This window comes from Dermacentor albipictus, chromosome 5 (genome assembly GCF_038994185.2).
Source record: "Dermacentor albipictus isolate Rhodes 1998 colony chromosome 5, USDA_Dalb.pri_finalv2, whole genome shotgun sequence".
Classification (NCBI taxonomy): Eukaryota; Metazoa; Arthropoda; class Arachnida; order Ixodida; family Ixodidae; genus Dermacentor; species Dermacentor albipictus.
Window position 1 is genome coordinate 140,213,911 of NC_091825.1, and position 18,967 is coordinate 140,232,877.

The 18,967-nt window shown below is 46.1% G+C and overlaps 1 protein-coding gene and 1 long non-coding RNA gene across 4 annotated transcripts in view; one reads left to right on the forward strand and one right to left on the reverse strand.

Moving 5' to 3' along the window:
* Window positions 1-18,967, reverse strand: part of LOC135908368 (cell adhesion molecule Dscam1-like) — a 120,696-nt gene that overhangs the window by 96,297 nt on the left and 5,432 nt on the right. The window lies entirely within an intron of this gene.
* Window positions 17,396-18,967, forward strand: part of LOC135908371 (uncharacterized) — a 72,227-nt gene continuing 70,655 nt past the window's right edge. For all 3 annotated transcript variants that reach the window (XR_010566300.1, XR_010566299.1, XR_010566301.1), the window contains exon 1: window positions 17,396-17,508. This is a non-coding gene — a long non-coding RNA (uncharacterized lncRNA). The remainder of the gene's footprint in view (window positions 17,509-18,967) is intronic.

The window sequence follows — 18,967 nt, forward strand, 5'->3', positions numbered from 1 at the left end:
TCCAGCGAGCCTCTATAAAGGCTGGCTGGCGCAGCTCCACGTATACGGCAAAGAAAGTTGAAAGAAATACGTACTGTCAGAGGGAGGGGAATAGCATTAAATGTGAGGTTCTTTTCAACGTATTCTACTTCATCCTAAGCCGGCTTTAGCTTGCACTGTGGCTACACACATCGAAGCCTTGTTCATCCGATCTTTCAAGAGATGTGCACGAATTAAGTACAACTCGCCAAAGATAATGTTGCGGCTTCTCGGTATAGTTTAGGTCCTTGCGGTAATCAACCATTTTTCCAACCGGCTGTGGTTGGGAGGGGCTTTCACGAAGGCGTACACTGCTTTGATCGGAATGACCGACAGTGCTGCATGCGACGTCTGCTTTGCGAGCTTTGCAGCGTGGAAGAGAACATCGAACATTTATTGTGCCATTGTCATCGATTTCAGTCGGAAAGACAAGCGTTATCTATCGCATTGCGACGACTGGACGATCAGCCGTTGTCTGTGGTGGTGCTACTAGAAGACTGTCCCCATCGCTCGTCGGCCCACAAAGCTATGAAGGCATTCTTGTGTTTCTTGGGGGCAATTGGCCTATGTGAACGCTTTTGACTCTTTGAGGCCCTCCGCGTGCGTGCGCGACTTCACCGCGGCTTTCCTCCCCCTCCCCTTCCTCTCTCTATCTTATCTTTCTATTCCCTCTTTCCCGTGCCCCAGAGTAGGGTAGACAACCAGATGCATTTCTGGTTAACATCCCTGTCTTCTCTCCTTATTTCCTAATCCTTCTCCTTTCCAAGTACCTTTCTACATCCCTGGCTCTAAGGATGTATGCGTACTATATGTTTTTTGCCTTCACTGTCTGTTTCCTTCATATATACAAAAAAAAAAATTCAGCCCCTCGATTCTCTTTATTCTTGTCGCTCACAAAGCGCACGGAAATATATCAATCTGCGTTCCTGCACAAGCCGCCGAGCCGTTTTTTGGCCGTGCCAAGCCGCCCGCTCTTCCGCTATTTTCTAAACATCCCTAACACTGCTGTTGCATGCCGCGACAAAATTGCTATAGAAGCCCAAAGCGAGAAAAATATATATATATATATAGAGGTCGGAGGGTCTCTTTCACACGTCGACACATACCTGCTCTTTTCGAGCTCTTTCTAATTAGTGTTGCCTCATGCGAACGTTGAAGCAAAACGCCAGGAAGTTGCGCCAACCGAACAAGATTAGTTCTGGTGAAAAAAAAAAGAAGAAGAAGAGGAAGCGTTGACGCAGTGATATCGCCATCATCACGGCTTTACCCGACGAAGCGGCCAGTTTCCGGACAAACAAGCGCCGCCGTGTCCGTGTTGACTCGTATTAGTGGTCGCCGTCGTTATAGAAACCGCGCTCGCTGAGCTCGCCGCTGCCTTGATGACACGCCGCGCAAACACGGGGTCTCGCTCCTCTGCTGGGGCACAGGAGAACCCCCGGCACGAGAAAGCTTTCGGCGCGGCCTCGGCGAGGAGACGGGCGTGTTTCAATTTCCGCGTGCCGGTACACTCGGGCCATGTATACGAACTTCCGGAGAAACGCACCCTATATAGCGACACAGGCAATCAGCGCGCGAACCCGGTCTCGCACGCAAGCGAACGCGTATAGTGCATGCACTCTGCGTATAGGTGCCTATCGTGCCAACGAAAACAGGGCCAGCGACCTGCTAAGACATGCCGGCTCGACGAGAAAGTAGGAACGTGTAGGGATGCTTTCGTGTGCTTTCTTTTAGTTTTCACGTCGTCTTCTCCTCGTATGTTTTTTTTTATAGTTTGTGTATCGCACAGTCATGATCAGGTTATGTGTAATGACGTACTGCTGCTAAGTGCGCCATTACAAATATACGTTGTTCCAGGGCACTATAATGAATTATTATTATTATTATTATTATTGTCTATCATATTCATTGGCACGGTCCTACAAGCCAACTAAGGCTTAGACCGGCCTGCTTGTGTTGTTTTGTATATTGTGTGGCAATAAACATTATTATTATTATTATTATTATTATTATTATTATTATTATTATTATTATTATTATTATTATTATTATTATTATTATACGTTCTTTTTTACCTCTCTCAATTGATTAACTATTTATAATACGCAGAATAGAGAAATATGGAGTTTCCGTGGTGCCTCTGTATCTTCAACGAAAGAAGGTAAGGAGAGAGAGAAATAGAAGACAACAAAGGCAGGGAGGTTGACCAGACGCATGTCTGGTTTTCTACCCTGCACTGAGGAAAGGGGATATAGTGATGAGAAGCGAGAAAGAGGAGAGAAAGAAAGAGCACAGTTCCTCGCACATATGAAGATGTGCAGCGGGACCACACAGGGTCGCCAAGACCTAGCTGCCGACTTGAGGTACTGCAATAACGCTTTCGTGGCTTCCTGTGCCATCGACGCGTACGGCTATGGTCCAAGGATATTCATTTCCGAAAATGGCCTAGAGTCCTGCCGATTCAGTTCTATACGGAGAGCTCCATGTTCGACTTCGTGCGGGGGACAGAGACATAAGACGTGTTCAGTCGTTTGTGTAGTTGCACAAGAGTCGCGCATGGGCGCATCCGACGACAAAGCCGCCCGGTCCGCCTATATTGAAGCCCGACCAGTTCCGATCTTCTGATCGAGAACCGACGGTGCAAAAAAGCTTGATTTCGTGGCTAAAGCTATGACACACAGATATTGCTCTTCTCCCAACCTCCCGAAGTGCCATCTTCACATACTTGATCCATCCCTAAAGCTACAAGTACCATCAAAAGTTTGCCGCTCTGAGGCGACAGTACTGTGCCGCCTCTGGCTCGGAGTGGCATTTACAAAGACCTACAACTGAAGGGGATCGAGTTTTTGCAAGACAAGGGAGCTCTGCAGTACTTTATATTACATTCGACACAGCGTTATTATATGCTTTTGTTTTGTTTTTAGCTAAGCTTGTTATTTATCGCAACCCATAATTTCGCCCGAGCTCGCATGTGCTCTGTTATCGCGTTATTACTCAGTTATCCCCATAGCCGATGGCTCCGCGGATCACAAGAGATAGAGAGATGAAACAGCAAAAATAAACGTAAGGAGGTTAACCGGAGCGGTAATGTCGCTTGCCATACGCTGGGAGGTGTATGTGTATGTAGCGATGGAAAGCTGAGCAAATAGATTACGCTCTACTTATGGCGAAACAATACAATCATTCGCCTTGAGTAAATGCAGTCATTGTCTCATCGATATGCGATAGACAATGACTCGTCAAACTGTGGCGAGGTTATTTTCATTTCATTACAAATGTCGTCAAGCGATTTGTTATGTCGTTCGTCAGCAACATTTCCGTAAATCTGTTACGAGAAGGCCGGCGCTTTCTTTATTACGACGTTGGCCTCAATGTTACATTTCCGTTCTAGGCTCTTTCAAGTGCGGGGCGACTTTGCCGGTCTGACGCAAACAACCATCAATCTCGAGAAATCATTTCTTTTTATCCGTCCTCCCTTTCCTTCTTTTATTTTTGTTTTCTTAATTTCTTTTCTTGATTCTTCGCCAAACCGGCAACATTGTTCCCGCGCGCATTGTGGCGGTATTGCAGCGAAGCCTCGCCCCGTTTCTGAGGAAGCGGGCGACAACGCTGTTGCCTCCCGGCGCGTTGACGACTTTCCGGACCGTCGGCGCCTTTCGGCGAAAACGCGGGGCGGCGAACAAAAGTGACGATTTCGATTAGTTTTTTTTCTCGCAGTACACAGGCGCCAAACGCGGTCGATGCGGCCGCACGGGAGGCTCTCTCTCTCTCTCCTGTCTCGGCGCTGCGCGAATCCACGCGTCGAAGGAAAACAACCCGCGAGTCCTAGCCCGCTCGGTCGAGAGGGAAGCCTTGTCCATCTTTAATTATACGTACACACGATGTCAGAATCGTTAAACAGCGCGACGCCGAAAGCGCGAGTGCTGCGAAGTCCAGCTCGCATGTTTGACGCCGCGGACGCTGCAAAGTTATGCACCGTTGATATTGGCGGTTGTTCATCAAGGGTAAAGTTAGGTATCGCGAGAGAAAGAAGAAAAAAAAAGTAAACTTAAAAAACCAGAACGAAGCTTCTGTGAACCATTCGTACTCATCAAAAAAAGAAAAAAAAAGAATTAAACTAGAATCTCGGGTTTTATGTGCCTAAACCACGGTTTAATTGTGAAGCACGCCGTGGTGTTGGTTCTGAAAGACCTCTCCCTGAAAGCCGAAAGACGGCAGCCTGGGGCGCTTGCTTGGAAACCAGGGTTATAGTGTAGTCGCGTGCAAAACCGAAGGGCCTTAAAATAGCCTGACCACAACCGCGACCAGCTGCCGCGCAGAGGTTGAAGAGAATGAGAAGGAGGAGGAGGAGGAGGCCTTAACGCGACGCTGCGCGCCCTCCTTATTTGGCACCGTCATCTTGCGCAGACTTGCACCACGGCACGATCGAGCATTACGTGCAAGCCGCGCAAGAGATTATTGTGCACGTCTTGGTAACAGCCGATTAACGGATCGGCGCGCGAAACGAGGTCGTTAGCCGTTGCGTCATTCGCGATACGCGTGACGTCAGACGTCGTTACTGCGAGCGTGCAGGCGAAGCGAGACACGAGGAGGAGAAGCAGAGCGACGAGGACGCTAGCCACCACGTGGCCTAATCTCTACACCCATCCCCCTCTTTCTTTCTTTCTTTCTTTCTTTCTTTCTTTCTTTCTTTCTTTCTTTCTTTCTTTCTTTCTTTCTTTCTTCCTTTCTTTCTTTCTTTCTCTCTTTTCTTCCCCCCCACCACCCTATTGTTCATCGCATCACAGATTTCGCACATCTGGGAGCCATCTCTTTACTGTAAGTGAGAACATGTCTACGTGTAATTTAGACTCCTTGCGTGTATTATTCTCCTACATGGACATTAGTATACTGTACAGTAATGTTGCTGTGTTGTTTGAGCTTGTCGTTAAATTACGATTGTGGGACACGCAATTGCCAGCGCAACGTGTGAGCACCAACAACTTCCATAGATTCGTTCGCAGTTTTCGAAAAGTGCATAAAATGACTGTGTGATCACTTTCGTTAAACCAGCCGAATATGTTGAAGCGGTAAAATAATATGTGGGTTGAAAGGTAGAATAGCATTGAATGCTCGAGGCAAAAGAAAAATGCAAGCATTTAACAGGACGATAACGTACAACCGGACGAACTGCTTCACACTATAGATCAGCTGTGGTAGTAGTGGTGTTGGCGTTGCGCTAAGCCCGAAGGCACGGGATGAAATTCCGGCAGCGGCGGCCGCATTACGATGGGGGCGAAATGAATCCTATCGTGATTTTGGCACGGGAAAAGCTCCCGTTTTTATGCTATTGTTACCATAAACAACAGAAAAATGCAGATCATAATGTTGAAATCACGAGCATAACTTTGTGAAATTGTTCAAATTTGGTGTTCTTTCATTTCCTTTTCCTTTTCGTTTCTTTTGCAGCTAGAAACACGAGAAAATTTCATTGTGCAGGAAAATATATACAGTGATACTTATTAGACGTAACTGTCGGGTTCACAGCTCTAACTACCATAATCTGTGATTTTCAGGTATAACAACTAACGTTCTTTCAGTGGTGTGTGTAGTTTACTAAAGTTAAAGAAGATACTGGTACTATCATCGCGACTGCCAAGAACATTTAGATAGGCGTACTATACGGCTGGACTTATCTTGGGCACCATGTATGGCGCAAGTACTCACATGGAGACATTTGCAGCTACCTTTACAAAAATGGGTATTAAATTTCTGATTACATCTTGATATGTTTTTCATGATGCATCAGAGTGTCATTATAAACTCAACAGTTCATAACTTTTAACACTAAGTTGGCAGCAGTCACTCAGTAGAGAATACACATCAGGATTTCTGCAGAGAAAACAAGGCAGGTTTTCAACTTATACGCCTGATGTATAAACACTAAAGGCATTTAACCTCAGCTTTACGACAGCCACTTAATACAGTATAAACGTTAGAATTTGTGTAAATATTCGTACAAAGGTTTCTATAGCGTTTACTGATGTATAAACAGATCATAGATATGTGTTCGAACTCATCCACGAAGTGTTTTAATATATATTAAAAAAAGAAGATTTTTTATAACTGCTTTGGTAAAACCGAGTTTCAGACATGTGACATCAAATTGGCAGCTGCCGCTGAATAGAGATAAGCTTTCGAATTTTTTTAAACATTAGTACAGAGGTTCCTATAGCGTTTTACTGATGTATAAACACATCATAGATATGTACTCTAACCCATCCGCGGAGTGTTCTCACATATATTTATAACAATAGGGAGCGAAATATATAGCTTCGAAGTGAACTGGAAAAGGCCTAGCGACGATGTCGGCGCCACCGAGCGCTCAAACGGCGGTGAAGGCTGCCGGCGATATGACAGAGTGACCGCTCTTCTCGATTAAACAAGTCGCTCTGTAGCTGCCGCAGATATGGAGGACCCATCCTTTGCCGTTGGCAAGCAAAGGAGCCATCGAGTGGGGGCCCGCGAACGGCAAACGGCGTAGCTGCCGTGCCCAACACGAACGCACCTGTATACGCCGCGAGCTGGCTCGCGCGCGTACTGCTTCGCAGCAGTGTATGGACGCCGCCGCATAGCAGCCGGTTTTACATTTCAGTACGAAATTAGGCAAGCGAATTTTGAAGCGATCTCAACAGTATGCAAATGCCAGCGGTCGTTTCTTGAAGCTCAATCCATCCGCGACCGCTTAGAAACAATCTGAGAGGGGCTTAGGTCATCGTGGCGACAGTGCTGATGTTTATTGGGCGCTAACAGAAATGCGGCCATATAATGCGATTTCATAATAGCAAGTATGTGTGCTGTCGATGTGATTATTAGCCCGCTGCATTGTAACAAGCATTCTGTCGAAATTTATAGCTTATTTGCGTAGAAAAGAGGCGCTCGCACTGGCGCCATATTGGTGGTCAAAGCACCATGGCTGTGTGTGTGTGTGTGTGTGTGTGTGTGTGTGTGTGTGTGTGTGTGTGTGTGCCGGTACATTACAGTAGACAGCTCAGTGGCTATGCTGTTGGGCTGCTGAGCACGAGGTCGCCGGATCGAATCCCGGCCACGGCGGCCGCATTTCGATGGGGGCGATCGAATGCGAAAAAAAAAACCCGTGTACTTAGATTTAGGCGCACGTTAAAGAGCCCTAGGTGGTCAAAATTTCCGGAGTCCTCCACTACGGCGTGCCTCCAAACCAGAAAGTGGTTTTGGCATAAAACCCCATCATTTAGTTTCAGTAGACAATTCAAGCAGTTTTACATGGCCATCGATGGGCACGTATTCATGCTCACTGGTATCGCATGTTATTATTGCGGAACATGATACATGCCATCTGGTCGGCTATCTCCGGAGGATACCCAGAAGCATGAGCTCGCTATGCTTAAAAGGTATAGGCGTTCGGCTGGCCACCATCCTCCAGCAGACGGCATGCACGCAGTGAATGAAGCCGTTATTCTTTTGTTTCTGCCGATTTTCCAGCCCAGGCTGGAAATTCGGCTCAGGCTATGGCTTTACCAGACAAGAACAAAAATGAGCAAATTGCACCTCGTGATAGGCCTGATATAGAAGAGGAGACGTCTAGGCAGTTGCATATGGAATGTGCAGCGTTACCTTCACCCAACAGCTGCGTGTCCCAACATAGGCCGACCTCGTATTGCTTGGGTGTCTTCGTCTGATTCATCTGAAGACGAGAGTACTGGACACTCTTCTGGCACAGACATTTCCGAAGTGAGATCCTTGTCATATTTGTTTTTTGTTGACTTCTCTTACTATAAAGAAAACAGGTACATGCAGTATAAAGAATGGATGTTAATCTTTTGTTTTAAATTCAAACTTCGTTCATGGGGAAATGAACTGCATGTATGCTCCTTGTTAAGTTTACTTTGTACGTAGAAATGTGTAGTTGAAGTGAAATGCGTGAAAAATCTCCGTACTGTACAATCAGGAAAAAAAAGTTGTGTAAGCACTATTAACGTACTTCGTCGTTTTCATTTGTACATAGCCATCATCATCTTCCCTGTTCTTCTTCTTCACGCGTGAGCTGGGGCGTTGCCTTCTTTTGGAATAAACAGCGCTGGACAACTTGATCGGTCTCGGTATAATAGTATTTTTTTTCACATTTTATTTAGCGACATTTCTCGGTTTATGCCGTAACTACTCCGTTTGGTGGTTCCAAGCCTCTCGGAAAACCGATAATTAAGAATGCGCCAGAAATGCACTTATCACGAATGCACCACAAATGCGGTAATCAAGAATGCACCAGAAACGCGGTGGCTAAATACATGCAGAACGTTATCAAGCACTCATCACAAAAACACGTAACAAAGCAACCACAATTTCTGGCAGCTTTGATGATAATTGTATGCAACTGTTAATCAGACTTTCAGCAAACATTTTTATTAGGGCTAAAGTTCGTTAACTTATGTAAAGTGATTATTTATTTAGTGGGAACGTTCCAGCTAATGTCCTTCTACTAATGTCGCGAGGTTAATTCGGTGCAGCTTTTTAACACGTTTTCGTTTCTTTCCGATTTCAAACTTTATCTCAGCTTACGTGGGGCACCCTGTATATGCTAGAGCCGGCTGAGATGTAACTACATGCCGCGCACGTCCGCGTCATCTCGCGTCCCGCGTACAGGCGTCTCTGACAGCGCGATAACACATCACATCTCAAGGCCTCGCGCTCGCGTGACTAATGACGGACGCTCTGCAGCCGACTGCGGCCGGAAGCTATCAGGAAGTTCGCAGGCGGATGCCATCTGTCAAGCTCTGACGCTCTCTTCGAGCCATCCAATTGAGTTTCATTGTTACTGTTCTTTTTTTTCAATCGCAACTTTCGTCTCTGCCAGCTGGCGATAACGCAGGCCCTTCGTCCACAGCTCCGAACGAAACGAAACACTTCCAACGCGAAGTTGGGGTATATATTTTTGTAAAAGTGCAAGATCGTCATCCAAAGATGGCAGCTTCGTGAGCCATGCCAAATGGCAGGTTAGGCTTAAGCGATCGTGCGATTCGCGTTAACGTGAGAGGATATTGAGCGTAGTAGTAAAGTCGCGAAGTGGATCTGCAAGAAGTTGGTGAGAAAAATAAAATAGAAAAGAATAGCGAGGCTCTCTGCGACGTGTTCTCTTTTGCTCAAAACGTTCGATGGTTAGGTCTAGAGATAGTATCCAGTCGTAGTAGTCGCGTAAACTATAAAACACAGAACCATGTTATGAACTCGATCTGAGAGAAGCAGAACAGAAAAATAAAATAAAGATTAATAAAGAAATAATAAGAGAGATCTTTTAAGATCGTGTCACTCGAGCAGTGATTCTTTGGCGCGAGAGGACGTGGAAACAGCTTATTCTAGAAGGTACTGACAACGCGCTCAGGGAAAGAAAATAAATAGATCGGTTCATTTTATTGCTGCTTCGTGTGTGTGTGTGTGTGTGTGTGTGTGTGTGTGTGTGTGTGTGCGTGTGCGTGCGTGCGTGCGTGCGTGCGTGCGTGTGTGTGTGTGTGTGTGTGTGTGTGTGTGTGTGTGTGTGTGTGTGTGTGTGTGTGTGTGTGTGTGTGTGTGTGTGTGTGTGTGTGTGTGTGTGTGTGTGTGTGTGTGTGTGTGTGTGTGTGTGTGTGTGTGTGTGTGTGTGTGTGTGTGTGTGTGTGTGTGTGTGTGTGTGTGTGTGTGTGTGTGTGTGTGTGTGTGTGTGTGTGTGTGTGTGTGTGTGTGTGTGTGTGTGTGTGTGTGTGTGTGTGTGTGTGTGTGTGTGTGTGTGTTTTCTTTTTTTGCCTGGAACATGTAATTTAGCATTTCTTACGGCGTTTACTTTTCAGCAGTGCTGAAATGTTGCAATGGAATTTAATTTATATTATAATTTTTATTTATCCATCCCTGTTCTTGGTCAATCGTCAACTGTTAGCCGAGGAAATATGCGATAGTGATCATACCATCTACTAAATTTTTGGTGGTCTCTGTCTAAATAAATAAATAAGTAAATAAATTATTAATTAATAATATGGTAAGAAACAAGGAAGGAAAGAAATACAGGAAATGTCTACGACAGCGGCTGCCACAACACGCAAATCAATAAACGATTGGCCCCGGTCCATGCAATTGACCAAACACATGAGAGACGCCCTTTCTTTCCTTTCCACATTTCAGCGGACACTTTTTAAATTCCGTAAAAAAGAAGACTACATCTACGAAGACGAAATGAACTATCAAAGAAAACAGTAGAACATGTGTAAGTTCTCCATCTACAAATCTGAAAAAATATATATATATATTACGGGGTTTTACGTGCCAAAACCACTTTCTGATTATGAGACACGCCATAGTGGAAGACTCCGGAAATTTCGACCACCTGGGGTTCTTTAACGTGCACCTAAATCAAAGTACACGGGTGTTTTCGCATTTCGCCCTCATCGAAATGCGGCCGCCGCGGCCGGGATTCGATCCCGCGACCTCGTGCTCAGCAGCCAAACAGCATAGGAAAAAAAAAGAAAAAAAGAGAAAAAAAAGAAAAGGAATGAATTTGCAGTATAATCAGACGACGTCGTGCATAGATAACTGTATATAATCTTTCTTTGTGTTTTTTAAGCTCCTATATAAATACGCTATGTAATAATAATTTACCCGATGACGGTCACCAAAGATCAGTTGGTAGTTCCAAAACGTGTCGCCGTCTTTCATTTCCCTGCTGTGAGATGTGTGCGCTCATATCTAGCAAAGCATAAGCCACTTAGCTCAGCTAAGGATCATCACTTTCTGTCACATACCAATTTCTACATGTGTACGCCCTATTCAGAAGTTATGCAGTTCAGCACAGAGTCCAATCTTAGAGCTCAATTCACAGTGCAAAATGAGTTGGTCTGTACATGAACTTCACACACAGTACAAATTTACAGAGCCATAGGCGTTACAGTCAGTGTCAAAAAGACCAATCTCGTTTCCGAGTTCCGTGCATGCGACAGCAGCCAATTAACACGCGGCGACGCATTATAATTTGCTTTTTCGTTAGTCAGTGTATGCGATGAGTAACAGAATGGTTGCCAAGGGAACGAAGATGCTGTCGATGGAGGCAGACAATTAAATGGAGAGGAGGAATTTGCAGGCAAATGATAGAGAAGGTCCATCTGAAGACACTGGTAAACGGAGATCGCAGGCAGATTTCGTCTTGCAGTGGACCTAAACAGTTTGAAGATAACGGTAACAAGGTTTTTGGCAAAATATGCTTTCGCTTTTTTTTTCATATATTATTATTCGTGCAGCTATACGGGTGCAGAGATGATATAGCTTTGTGAGCGATGCCGGTAAATCCTGTTAGCTGTGTTACGCACATTATCTTTGAATGTTCACGGCGGTACTATTATGGTTAAGAGCACAGATCCACGCACGAGTGATACAAGCCAGAGCCCCTGCAGGTCAAAAGTTTCGCGGGACGCGAAACTGTTCGCTTATGGATCACGCATGCACTATCCACCGAGAAGGCGCTGCTAAGCCTGGAGCGTTCTTTCCTGCTTACTTGTCAGATTTCGCTACGGGCAAAAACGTATCTTATCCTCGTTCTCAGTGAGAATACGCTCTTCGTTCTAGCTCACGCGCTAGCGAAACAACCCATTCGACATTCTATCAAGTTCCAAATATCGAAATAACAACGGCGCCTCGCTCCCCGAGACGAATTGAGCCCCTCAAGAGATTTGTGCCGTTCGATTTCGTTGTTTAAGAAAGAAGACTTGGTTATCTCTTCCTCTCTCATTTTATTTCATTCTCGTGAGAACGCAGCGGAAGAACAGTGCGATGGATTACATAGACGGTGAACTTGAAAAACCGTGCGGCGCCATTTTGTTTTTCGTTTCGTTGCCCGCGCGTTTCTTCGAGGCAAGGTTGATTGAAATAAATAGGCCTCGGTCGCGCCGGCCTTGGCAGCCACTTATTTCAATGGAACGTCGGATGTGCGTGCCAACTTGAAGTGTGCGGAAACGGAGCGTATACGAGCTCGCCACTTATCGAAAGGAATATGCATGTCTGCTTCGTCAGGATAAGGCCTGTAATAGCTTGTTCCCGCAGCTGCGCTGATCTCTGCAGACGTCCCGAAAAGAGAAGAAAAAAAAACGAGAAAAAAACTCAATGCAGTAAAGTATAAGCAAGGCCCAGTACTTTAATACTGCATATCAGTTAATCTAAATCAACTCTATATACATGTGCTGAAGTCTGTCGCCAATAATTTAGTTACATAGACACTAAAGAAAAACAATGTTCAGAGTCATAAAGCAATCTAAGTTCAATAATTTTGTGGTAATATGATTACTAAATACTAAAATGAAAGCCATTTTCTTCCAAATATAATTTCGCGCCGGAACCTTCGCGCAGATACGTCAGGGTGGCGTCACTGATTTAAAGGTACTTATTCTCATTTGGGCCATTGGCGGCTCAGAAGAAGTTACTGAAACTTGGGATAGCTGTCCCTCTCGCTCATTTAGAATACAATGTATAGTACATCTTTATTGAAAAAAAAACAACAAATTAACAAACGCGATCAGACGCCCTCGAAATCAGTGACGTCACGGCGAACTGGGGAGAGAACTTCCAGACGCCGTCGCCACTTGTCTTCACGTCTTTTCTAGCTTAACTAGCCTCCTTACGGCGTTTAGGTTGTCTATCACGCTATTTTAGAATAGTAATTTCTTAGTACAGTTGAATTTATTGTTCTATTTGGCGCGCCCATTTAATAAACTATATTCAATAGAGGTTTGATAAGAACACTTCCCTGATCTAAACTTACACCGTATACATTATTTCTTCACTGTCGGGTTTCAGCAGCCAATAGTCGCAAAGAGCGGCTCTCCCATTCGTAACTTATTTGCGTAGAGCAGTGCAGATACTAGAATATCCAATCACTGCGTACTCTCTGTAAAGAAACTGGTTGTTTTCCTTGCACACCGCCGAGTGCAAAGCGCTGTAAAGTGCGATGCCGTCGAACGCATGCGATAGTCTTGCTTCCAGAACTTCCTCAAGATGGGTCTAAGTGCGAGCTACCACAGTTCCCACGATTGGGCTTTGCTAAACAATGGCGGCTCACCCGATGAGGCCGATAGTTGAACAAGTATGGGAAAACGAGCAACGGGCTAACCCCACAGCACTGCTGGCAGTCTGATGTGATACGAAGGAGAGGAAAGCGAACGGAGACAAACAAGTCCTGTGGGAAAGTGCGAGTGTACTTTAACTGTACACGCTGGCACGGGAGACAACGCATCGCCGTGTTGACTTGCCGAGGCAAACTAGCTATATAGCGCACGTACAAAAAGAAAAGAAAAGGAGACAGCCGCACAAGTCGCACTATCCAAATATCCGATTGCATACGGAAGTGGCATCCGATTAAGCACCCCTGCACTTAATTCGCGAACTCGCCCATGCGATCCCCCACTGCACCTCCGGTTTGAAACTGGTGCACCAATCTGTAGCTCAGGTTAAGTTTTCCTTCTCCTCCTAACAAAAGAGAAGGGAGCAAAACGTTCTACGCACAGTTATTTCGCTCCTTCGCGGAGCGATGCATATATATATATATATATATATATATATATATATATATATATATATATATATATATATATATATATATATATATACATATATATATATATATATATATATATATATATATATATATATATATATATATATATATATATATATATATATATATATATATATATATATATATACATATATATTAACCTTTGCTCATCTACGTAATTTCGACTCTGTAAAGCGCTATACCATGTCATTGAGCACAGCGCTACCCCAACGCAGCAGTGCAATGACACTCAGTACACATGCTATACAGATGCACAGCACTGTGGGACTAGCGGCCCTCGAACGCCCTGCACTCTGCGGCGTGGTCGACAACGCCGCGAGGCTTTTAAAATAGCGCCTTCTTTTGGGAGAAAGGGGTGCATAAACACAGGACGAGTGCTTCCGAAAAAAAAAAAGAAGCACCACCACGAGCGACGAGGCTTTTTCCATCAGACTCGAGCAAGGATGAGCATCAGCTTCAGAGCGTCGGCCACAGGCTGCACCCGCTCACGTTTGGTAAACAGCGACTCTCTGGAAAAGCCGTGTTTTCGCTCCCCGTCCCCCCTAGCCCCAGAAAAAGAAAATGGTTCGATGAAGTTTGGGCAGCAGGTGCGGTTCTGAATAACGTATACGCGGATAAAAGACCTAACGGGTTCTGAGCCGAGCGGGGCCTAAAGCAATTCTTCTCGCAGAACTGAGCCTTGAATGAACTCAAATGCTTCGCGTCCTTCAAGAACAAGCAGCGTGTTGACGACCAGGCAGATCCGCTCGCTCCAACGGTCGCAGTGGACGGCATGGTAGAAAACGAAGTTGCGTAAATACGATGACACATTCGCGAAGTTGTTTCTGGCTTCAACACTTTCCTTCGAGCATCGATCAAAGGTAAATACTGATCTATGGTGTTGCGTGCACGAAGCCTGTTACTAGCCATTGTATGAATAATTGCACAGTTCGTGGATATATGTGTGAAACAGCAAGTAATTAAAGAAAGAATAAAGATATATCGCCTACATTAATAACATGTTCTACTTGCTCGGCAAGCGGGTTCGGTTTGTTGCCGTACACAACATTTAATGCACACAAGATGCATTGATTCGTTATTTGCTATGACGAAAGTTGCACATACAGTACGAGAGGAGCGCGAGTTCATTTAAAAGAGAAGCGGCGCTATTAGTAACACCTAAACTGGCTACTCGTCCCTATTTCCTTTCACTCTTTCGTTCATAGTGGAAGCTCGCTGGCAATCCTGGCTTGCGGGCCACACATGCCATCAAAGTACTGCAGACAGAGCAGCAGGATGAAATAGAACACGACATCACAATGCCTTCGTACAGCATTCAGTAAAGTTTCTTTAGAAAGCTGCCTCATTTGAAATAGAACAAGGCTTTGAAGCACCAGATTTCCGAATAGATTTTCCGATCGCGCGTGCATTCTCATAGGCGTCCCGAATCGGCTACGGAATGTGACTGAACAGAGGCATTACGGGGTCATTTGAGACGCGCAGACGCTCAAGGAGATTTGGATCTCTGAATACAGTCCGTAAGCTATTGGGCGCCGAAACGTCAATCCGTGTTTTGTAATTTTTTCAGTTTGCGAGTGTACGTTTATTCATCCGTAAGCTATTGCAGTCATTTACTTTCCACGAAAACGAATTTTAAGTTTGTCTCGCGCTGCAGCGAGTGCTGCTTCAATTAGCGGTGCTTGCCTGCGTGCGCCTTATCTTTGCTCGTGGCTCCCACAGTGATGATGGTGACTTCAGAATATCCCACCTCCGCACGCTGCAAAAGCTGCTTTAAGTTCAAACGAAGGCCAGTGGGCCCTTGTTTACGGAGAATAGATAAAATGAAAAGCAGTCATACCACATGAGACGTTCTGTTATAGCTCTTCTAAAGTATAACGTGTTACGTCTGCGTAATTCTTAGAATATGGTCGTTTAGTCGTCTAAGCTTGGCCGGAGTAAATGCCGCTCTGCTCTGGGAGGCTTCGTACGTATAGTTGGCGTGTACAGCTGCAATTCGGTGAACAGAGGGGTGCGTGCAACCATAACGAGTGCCTGCCACCTGGCAGTTGACGAGCATAACGCGTGGATCGAAAGAAAACAGTTCGCCACTGTTCTCCGTTTTCCTCGCACTCCAATCTCGCGAAGACCCGTTCGTGAACGCCTCCCGCTCGGTAACCTCCTCACGCAAACGTGACACACGCTCGACCAATTCGACACCGCACTTGTATCGACCATCGCATCGCAATTTCCGGCGAATAAATCACGGCACCGGCGTCACAGCGGGCACTTCTCCACATAATTCGCGTACGCAACGCCCGACGCCTGCGGCAGCGCAAAAAGCGACAGTCATCACTCCTGTACCCCTCCTCCGCAAGCCTCCAGCGGACGGCCCCACGCGGAGGACAAGAAAGAATGGGCCGCATCGCGTCGTCACAGCTGGAAGCGCTTAGGACGAGCTCAACCGTGCAACTCTGCGCTCTCCCGTCGGCACCGTAGCACACCGAAGCGGCGACTGGAACCCTCTCGGACGAACCTCTCTCGTCTTCCTCACCGCTGGCGTTTCACTTTCGGGCTTGTCGCGTCTGTGGCCCATGAAAGAGATACCAACAAAAGAACCACCAAGAACGAAAAAAAAAAGAGAGCAAGAGACGCAGACGAGACAACGGGGGGCAGACAACCACTAAAGGGCTCGCTTTGTTTCTCGCTAGGCGAGGCCTAAAGCGTCTGAATCGGGGTGCGAGCGCCAGAGAGGCGAGTTAATCTAGAAATCTTTGCAGGCGAAAGATTACGATTCCGTGCCGCTGTTCGAGTGACGAAGAGGCTCGCAGCTGGGCCCGGTGACGTTTATTTTCTCGTCTGCTCTACGGCATTCGGCTTTCATGTCCTGAACTTGCCTTTTCGAACGGAGCAGCAGCTCCGCCACGGTAGTGGAATGCATACGGCTCGATTCCGCGACACAGAGGCGCCAGCAGCTGGTGTCAGCGCGGAACGGGAAGAATGCCAGCGTTGCAAAAGAATTCCCAGTTGATGCCCGCTCTGTTTGGAATGGTGAGAGCATTTTGCGCCTGGCGTTGCAGTGGATCGAGATATCCTTGAACGACGTCAGACATATATGTTTATTTTCACGTTTGCTTGCTGAAAGTTCAGCTTTTTTATTTTAATGAGCTGGCTGCACACCTTCACTATTCCATATCGCCCGCTGTTTTCCGTCGCAGTGGTCTCTATGCTGTTGTTTGACTGCGATAGCTGAAAAAGCTCGAAGCATGCACGCACAGATTACATTGTGTAGATCATGTGTATCGTTACTTCGGCCAACAAATATACGATGTACTGTATTCCAAGTCTTAATGAATTTAACACCTTCACGCGCGACGATGGTTGCGACATTCGCGCAGCTTACACTACCGAAAGTACGCCTCATTTGCAAAAAGAATGCCCTGCAACCACGGCCAACAACGGCCGGCTAGCATTTCTTTTTTATTGCGATACGCGTCGACATGCAATTTTAAGACACGTGCTCCAAAATTGCCATTAACTGGTAACTCAAACCGCATTAGCAGCTTGCGCATCAAGAATGTCAGACTTAGAAAGAAACATTTAGATTTTGGAAGCATCAGGTAACGTAAGGCCGAAGAGAAACAATTGCTTTACCGTACATTGCTAACACCACCCGCCATAGAGTTTCAGATTACTATTTATTTAGAAACTCTACACCACCTGCCACACCGATCCTCAAGGAGGAAACCGAAAGCGAAAGCAGCGCAACCGGTTTGGTCGGCTTGCTAGCAGGCAAACGCTGGCCAAGCCTAGCCGAAAGAAAAGCCGGTTCGTTGCGCTGTTTGAACGCGAATGGTGGGTGTTGTGTGGTTGTGCCTGCGGGATTAACTGCTGCCAACTGGGTCCCGCCAAAAACGGTGAGTCGCAGCTGCTTTCGCACCTGATTTTCTCGGCGAGAAAGAAGTGATCGTTTATGACGACGCCTGCCAGAAATGAGGACGAGGAAGAGTGAATGGCCGTTCAATCATCTCCGGGACCGTTGCGTCTTCCCATGTGCGATGTTTACATCGCCGTGACGGCGATGCGCGTTGAAATGTCGAGGACGACGTGCATGTTTGATGCCGTGGAATGCATGACATAGAATAGTTCAGCGCATATTGGCCTCCTTCGGACTGACATTTCTTAGACGAAGCCGTTGCAACCGTAAATAGTTTTGTCCGGCTGAAACGTGTAGTTTTTAATTAAAGTTATGACGCTTTCAATCAGTGCATAGCGCTCGGTAATGTTGTACTGCTTAGCACTCTCAACTGGTCACCGCCGGTCATAACTTGGCAGAGGGCTATTGTGTTAACCATTTGTGGTTAATACAAATACGCCAGCATGCGTTTGGCGAAGTACCTCACATCTTAGCCGGGATAATAAATGCGCCACCTGTCCGTCTCTCCGATTATTCAAGCAGCGAAATGGACAGGCTGCGCGACGCACGATTGGTCGCAAGTTTTCTGTTACGCTTCGTGCCGCCTAATAATGCATCGATCGTGCCGAGGAATATTGCATTCCCGATGCGACCCAGAGGTGGCACGAGCAGCTGCGATGAGCCTGAGTATCCTTACACCCTGCGATTGTGGTGTGAGTGACGTTCTTTCTACTACTTTTCTGCCGTTCTTTAGTTGAGACATTGCGCCGTGCGAAGCTCACGCAACTCTATACGTGCTCTGTTGTCTGGGAAATTACGCAACAAATAATAGAGAAGCAGCAGCGAATAGTCGTGCGTCCTGTGTTAGATGAGGCGAGGACGGGGAACAGCTGCGGGACAGCAAGCGCATGCACGCGTTCAATCAGTTGTAGCCCTCAACTTTGCACCTGTGAGCGGTTGCTGTAACCTTGCTGAGAATGGGAGCGAGCAACAAAAAGAAACGAGAAGAAACTTCAGAACATATCCGGACTGCGCGCATTTGCACCCAATGTAACGTTGGTCGCAGCTGCATATAGCGCGATCCATGCGGCTGGCGTCTAGCATTCGCTACACCTAAGTGAATTCTCTCTGAAGTCCCTAAGTTGACTGTTGATACTATAGGCGCTCCAGGTAGCGTGCAGGTCATGATAAAGGCATCGAGAACATAAGCGTTTTTTCGCTCGGGTCATTTTTTGAGTAGTAAGTCGCTCCCTAGTTTCACGTCGAACCAGATCCTAAAATAGAAATTCGTTTAGCATTTGCGTACCTTCGAAACTGATTTATGCGGACACGTTTATTTTTTTGGGGGGCAGAAAACATAACGTGAACGCAATGACGTCTAAGTGACAAATATTTTTGAATCGGGCTAAGCGCGTAATGCTTGAATGTTGAAACGGATGCCTAAAACATGCGGCTTGTGT